The sequence below is a fragment of the Chinchilla lanigera genome, unplaced genomic scaffold (assembly GCF_000276665.1).
Source record: "Chinchilla lanigera isolate Chin_1 unplaced genomic scaffold, ChiLan1.0 scaffold00077, whole genome shotgun sequence".
In the NCBI taxonomy this organism is placed as follows: Eukaryota; Metazoa; Chordata; class Mammalia; order Rodentia; family Chinchillidae; genus Chinchilla; species Chinchilla lanigera.
In genome coordinates this window covers 4,555,500-4,561,394 of record NW_004955478.1, presented here as the reverse complement: position 1 = coordinate 4,561,394, position 5,895 = coordinate 4,555,500, and the positions used below count along the sequence as shown (strand labels likewise).

Here is a 5,895-nt window from a genome sequence, read left to right as displayed (position 1 = left end):
ACCTTGCGCTTGCCAGGCAGGCGCTTTTGCCGCTGAGCTAAATCCCCAGCCCCCTGATAACTGAGTTCTTACCCAAGTTCTGCCCACTGTACTACACGTCTTCTCTGGAAAACAAAGTGAATGGCAAGCAATCTGATATGAGTCATACTGCTTTAGACAGAAAAGTGGATTACCTTGCTACTTCAGGGAACTTTCCTATTACAGTTCAAGCAAACATAATTACAGAATTGCCAGGCACACAGCAAGCCACTTCTCCTGGCTTTTATTTCTTCCTCTTATCTCCTTGCTGGGGTCCAGCAGAGCCAGGAGAATCTTCTAAATCCCCCAGGGTGTCATTCTGACTCAGAAGGTGCAGACTTCCCCTGAATTCTTCCATGAGCTCGCCTGTCCTCTTTTTAGCAGCTGACACAGGAATGTGGAGAAAGACAAGTTGATGACATTATTTGCTCTGGGAGGCAGTCTGCTATAGCCTGACGAAGGCCATATGGGCCACTGGATCATTTCTCAGAACCCCTAGGTGAGCTCTTACTGTCCGATGATAGACTCAACCAGCTGGTGCTTCCTGGCACTTTCCAGGGAGGCAAAGCCCAGCTCTGCAGGCCATGACATGTGATGCTACCCTACAGCCGGAGCCAGCCGGCCAAGAGTGTGGTTGCCGGGAGCAGCAGGTCCAAGCCTGCTAGTCCAGCATTCTAGGGAAAGAAAACTGCTGCCACCACCTTGGGAGCAGGCTATTTTGACATGCAGGAATAAATTCAGAATGCCAACTTGAACTTCCCTGGAGAAATAAAATTTAGATTCATGAAGCATCCTTGCTTTTTTCTGGTAAAGGACATTTAAAGACAGTAAAACATAAAAAGTGTCTCTGACTTTAAAAGCGGTAGTGGTAGGGAAAATAAAGGCGATGGAATGAGCAGGGTGTTTTCAGTGTCTCCGAAAGAATATCAGGTGTACAGACTCAGCCTTGTTCATGGTGTTACACAGATTTCCCAGAAGCAGGACCGATGCGGCAGGCAAGATATACGCGTTGATAGCGTTCTGGGGTGTGTCTTCAAAAGAGGACAGGCTTCTGCCTTCCGCTGAGCTGAGGTCTCAGCTGGTCATCAGCAGCTGGTGGATCTTTCTCAGAGGCTGAGAAAAATACAACCAATAATTAAAATCATGTTTTCCACTATTAAACAACAACAAACAAAACCACCCGCAACTCAATTCCACATGTCTGGTTTCATACAAAACTTTCCACATAAGAAGCTAATTCTGGTAAGGGCAACAACAAATTTCATTACCAAAAAAGCGCTGCCGTTTTCGATCTAACTCATGCGAAGTGAATAAAGGGTGGGGCTTTACACACCTGGTAAACACTGCCCTAAGCTCGGCAGCTCTGCTGCTATTTGTCCATCAGCCACCTGGAACATTTTACAAGCAGAGTCTGAGCTCAAAGTATGGAGCCCGGAACATCTTACTAGAATCAGCCTAACAGCTGGGGGACTTCAAGATGGCAGCCAGCTTGGAAGGCGCTAGGAAAAAACAGAGCAAACAACAGACAAACGAAACTGCTGGACTCCACGGTGCCTGGCGGCTAAGTACAGTTAATTTCTGGTCTCCAGTTTGTCTTCCTACATCCAAGCATTCTGAGCACTAAGCCTATTTTGGCGTTTCAAGAAGAGCACTGCATTAAGAGTCAAACTAGGGTTTCCAGTGCTGGCTGTGCAAACGGCCACAGGGAGTGGGGCTTTGAAAAATTTTTATTGAAGCCTTTCTTCCCATCAGCTTTTCCCTGTGTCCAAGAAGAGCGAGGTTAATGCTGGGTGTTCCTAGTCAGGCTATTGTGAGTGGTGAATGAGATAAAGTTAAGTAGGTCAGAGTGCTCTGAAGCATTTAAAACATCACACAAATGTAAGAGGGTAGTACAAGGAGAGAGCTTGGGAATTCCCTTCCTTTCCTGGGAAGGAAAGGGAAGTATGAAAAAGTCCATGCCTGCTTCATCTGGAAGAAAGAATGCGAGTCCACCTATTTTTATATTGATGGTGAAACACAAGAGGATTGTGTAACAAGAACGCTGGGTGTGTCATCATCCTTATTAGAAAATTAACCCAAGGTTTAACCATCAAGTAATGTGACTGATCTTTAAATAAACACATCTAAATGGGTGTTGGCCCTTCCTGCATAGTAAGTAGTTACCTTGGCAAGCAACATCTTCATTTAAATTATATTTCCCATCATTCAAAAAGAGACTTTTTAAACTTTCTTTGGACCTGTTCCTGGAGCCTCTGGCACATTCTTCTGAATATGTCTGAGGGTGACACATTTTTGTCTTATGTGGATTATCTTCATTTTTGTAAACAGCCCAAAGTTATTTGGCACCAAGACTGGTAAATAAGCTCAGAAATACTATCTTTTAAAATGGAAAATAAACTATGACTATAAAGAAGAAGTCTATCTTTGCATTCTGAGAGTTCAAACAGGAGCTTTTATGAATGGCAGTATTACTGGAAAGGGCTTCTTTCTCCCTAAAAGTGACAAGAGGACGTCATTGGAAGACATATCTCATTTGTAGCTGCACCTTTCATTATTTATCTTGCAAAACTGTTTGGCATTAAATTTTGAGTTGCCAGAAAGAACGCTGCAACTAATCAACGGTTTCTATCATTTTTAACAGAGCTCCAGGGGGCATCTAACCCTCCCCATTTACATATGGATTAACTGGCTTGCAGCAGTACAGATGTTTCTAATGAACTGACATCTGGATCTTCTGGATACAGCACCCAGAAGATTAGATTCTAACCAGCAGACTCCATGCTCCCTTAAAAAAGTTTGGACTTTTTTCCACTTATGAAACAATGCATCTGAAAATTAAAATAGCACCAGTATCATTTCAGGGTAACCTCAAGATTACTTCTGGGGCAAGTAATTGTGAGCATATAAAAATAAACACAATGGTACTTCTCATTCATTACATTACACTGTGGGTCGTTCGGTGTTAAATAATGCCAATGACTATTTATGGAAAATATCTTCTCCCTAGCTCATTTTCGGTCTGCTGCAGTAAAATTCGCGCAACACTAAAAGTCATCCTTTGACCGCTGTAAAGGGCGCAGCTCGGTGGCATTTGCTACATCCCAGTGTTCTGCCACCATCACCACAATCTAGTTCCAAAACATTTTCATCAAAGATAATCTTGTATCCGTCTTAAGCAGTCGCTCTCCATTTTTCCCTCACCCTTGCAGCTCTTGGCAACTCTAATCCGTCTAAGCTGGTTTCCGTTTCCGTGGATTTGCCTATTCTGAACATTTCCATAAGGTATGTGGCCTTCTTTCTCACTGAGCATAACTACTTTTTTGTTTTTTCTAGCATTAGGGATTGAACCCAGGGTCCCTTTACATTGAGCTATGTCCCCAGACTTTTTTTCTTTTTTAAAGTCAAGATCTCGTTTAATTGCCTAGGTGGGACTCCAGTTTGTAATCCTCCTGCCTCAGCCTCCCTCAATACCAGAATTAAAGGTTACATTGTGCACAACTCAGCTTTTTCTTTTTTTTTTTTTTGTCTTTTTGAGACAGGGACTTGCTACGCAGTTCAGGCTGGCCTTGAACTCAGTCATGCAGCCTAGGCTGGCCTCAAACTCACAGTGATCCTCCTGTCTCAGCCTCCCAAATGCCGGGATTACAGGCGTGCACCACCACATCCGGCGTGCATATTATTTTTAAAATTCATTCATATTGTATTATGTATCAGTACTTCATTTTGTGTGTGTGTGTGGTACTTCTTTCTTGGGGATTGAACCCAGGAGTTCATATACACAAGCATTCTACTACTGAGCTACAACCTCAGTCCACTTCATTGCTGTTTACCACTGAATAATCCCATAGTATGGCTATATCACATTCTATGGCTAATATTCACATAGTATGGCTATTACCCATTCACTCACTGATGGGCTTTTGGTTGTTTTTGGCCATTCTGAACAGTGCTGCTATGATCATAGCCATACAAGTTTTTGTTTAAAGACCTGTTTTCAATTCTTTGGAAAAAGAGTGGAACTTCTAGATCATATGACAAATCCTTGTATAACTTTGCGAGGAACCACCAAACTCTAATTCTATGCTTAAAACTTACAAGGTGCCTTTATTTTTTTTTTTTCCTTTTTTTTTTTTGGCACCTGGGAATTGAACTCACAACCTTGAGCTTGCCAGGCAAGTGCTGTGCTGCTGAGCTATATCCCTGATCCCTTACAAGGTGTCTTAATCACCAGTTAGGATAGCTACAGACAAACCCCAGGCAGGGACCGAAGAAATCTCTTTTTCAGAAACACTGATTAAAGCAGCTGGGCTGAGCCTGGGTCAGATTTGTTCCAAGGTAAGGTTCCGTGCAAGACTCTGCACAGATTCCTTGCTGCTTTACCTGTCACAACATGTACTGGCTGAGCAGGAATACCTTCCTGCCTCGGAGGCATCCTTGGTTTTCTTTTCATTTCATTGCGCACACTTGGGGAGGGGGAGGTTGTTAATTAGCCTGACATACAGGCTTCCGCTTTCTCTGCCGCAGAGTTCAGATTAGCACGTGGAGTCAATCCACAAACAGGGCTTGGGGTGCTACTGCTAAATCCCTGTCCTGGGCAAAGGCTAGATCTTTCATGGTTCAAAAGCAAGGCTTCCCTACACTAGCTGAGACACAGACCTTTTACACAGGGTAGACTTTTACCCTTCCGGACAGCACGCGGCAATCCTGATCTTAGTCATCCAAAGATACTAGGGATGATACTGTCCTACTGCGGAGACTGCGATTGTCAGGCGAGTGGGCCTGGCCAGCAGTGTGGGAGATTCTCCAACTACAGGCATTGTTTACTGCAGGCAACGCAGCGAGTCATGAGACCTCTGAGTCACAAACCCAAGCCCAGACAGCAACAGATTAGCACTGATTTTTAAACTTAAACTTGCTCATGAGCCTCCCGGTGACCTCTCAGGCCAACTCCCTATCATACAGGAAGTTTCTGAGCTACACGAGCTCAAACCAGGGAGCGTCAGGCTGCCAAAACCTGACCGGCCTTTGGCTTTTTCCGCTTGGAACTAAACACCGTACTAAGAATGAAACAGAAGTCAGCTTCTGGAGTCTCTGCTAGCAGTCATCCTGCCAACCCTGCTGTCACTTGTCGCTTCTCTCCAGGCAGGCCTTTCAGGTGTCCTGGCCTCAATCAGCTGTTAGAAGAAAAAAAAAGTCTCTCGTTGGTCACATCCTCTGTAATCTGGCAGGAAACCTAAAATTTGCCCGCTGCCGCGCCGTCTGTTTGCTTATCTGCTTCCTCGTGGGGAAGAATCTGCATCAGCGTCCGGCTGAGGGGGATTTTCACCATGACCTCACCCTCTTTGCCACTCACGGATGTCAGCACTACCGAGATCGTAAGGCAGCTCGGGCGGGATCGCACTCGGAGCGAGACATTAACGATCGCATGGCAGGTGGACCACGACTCCAGTTCTTTCGCCTCAAACCAAAGCTCACGCACGGGTCAGAAAACGCCCTGAAGGCTGAGCGCGAGGGCGGGGTGCACGTCGGTTATAGGCGAGGTCCTGGGAGAGCAGAAGGTCAAAAGTCACCTTAAGAAAAGGCACCAAAACCTTCCAGGCTCAGGCGGCCGTTGCAATAATTTCCTAGCCAGGGGCCTCGCAACCGAGCGGGTCGAGGGGACAGCAGGCGGCGGGCGCGCAAACTAAGGGAAAGGGAGCCCCAAGGGCAGGGGCCACGTCGCGACCCCCGACCTCCTGGACTCGGAGAGCGAGCCCTTCTTTGCGGAAGTGCGCGCAGCTAGAGGGAAACAGAAAGTCGGGTTCCGCAGGCGCGGCGGGGCCGGCACACGTGACCGCGGCTCGGGGGCCTCCTCGCGCGCGCCCAGCCGCAGCGGCC

At 46.2% G+C, this 5,895-nt stretch overlaps 1 long non-coding RNA gene across 2 annotated transcripts; it reads right to left on the bottom strand.

Annotated features, from left to right (window-relative positions):
• Positions 1–246: 246 nt before the first annotated feature.
• On the bottom strand, positions 247–5,882 carry LOC102003126. 2 transcript variants are annotated; one of them, XR_001230854.1, is made up of 2 exons: positions 4,954–5,882; positions 247–1,131 (listed from the first exon to the last, which is right to left on the bottom strand). It is a non-coding gene; the product is annotated as an uncharacterized LOC102003126 (long non-coding RNA). The 2 variants fall into 2 exon arrangements; XR_001230855.1 differs by having other exon boundaries at positions 5,077–5,882.
• Positions 5,883–5,895: the final 13 nt, after the last annotated feature.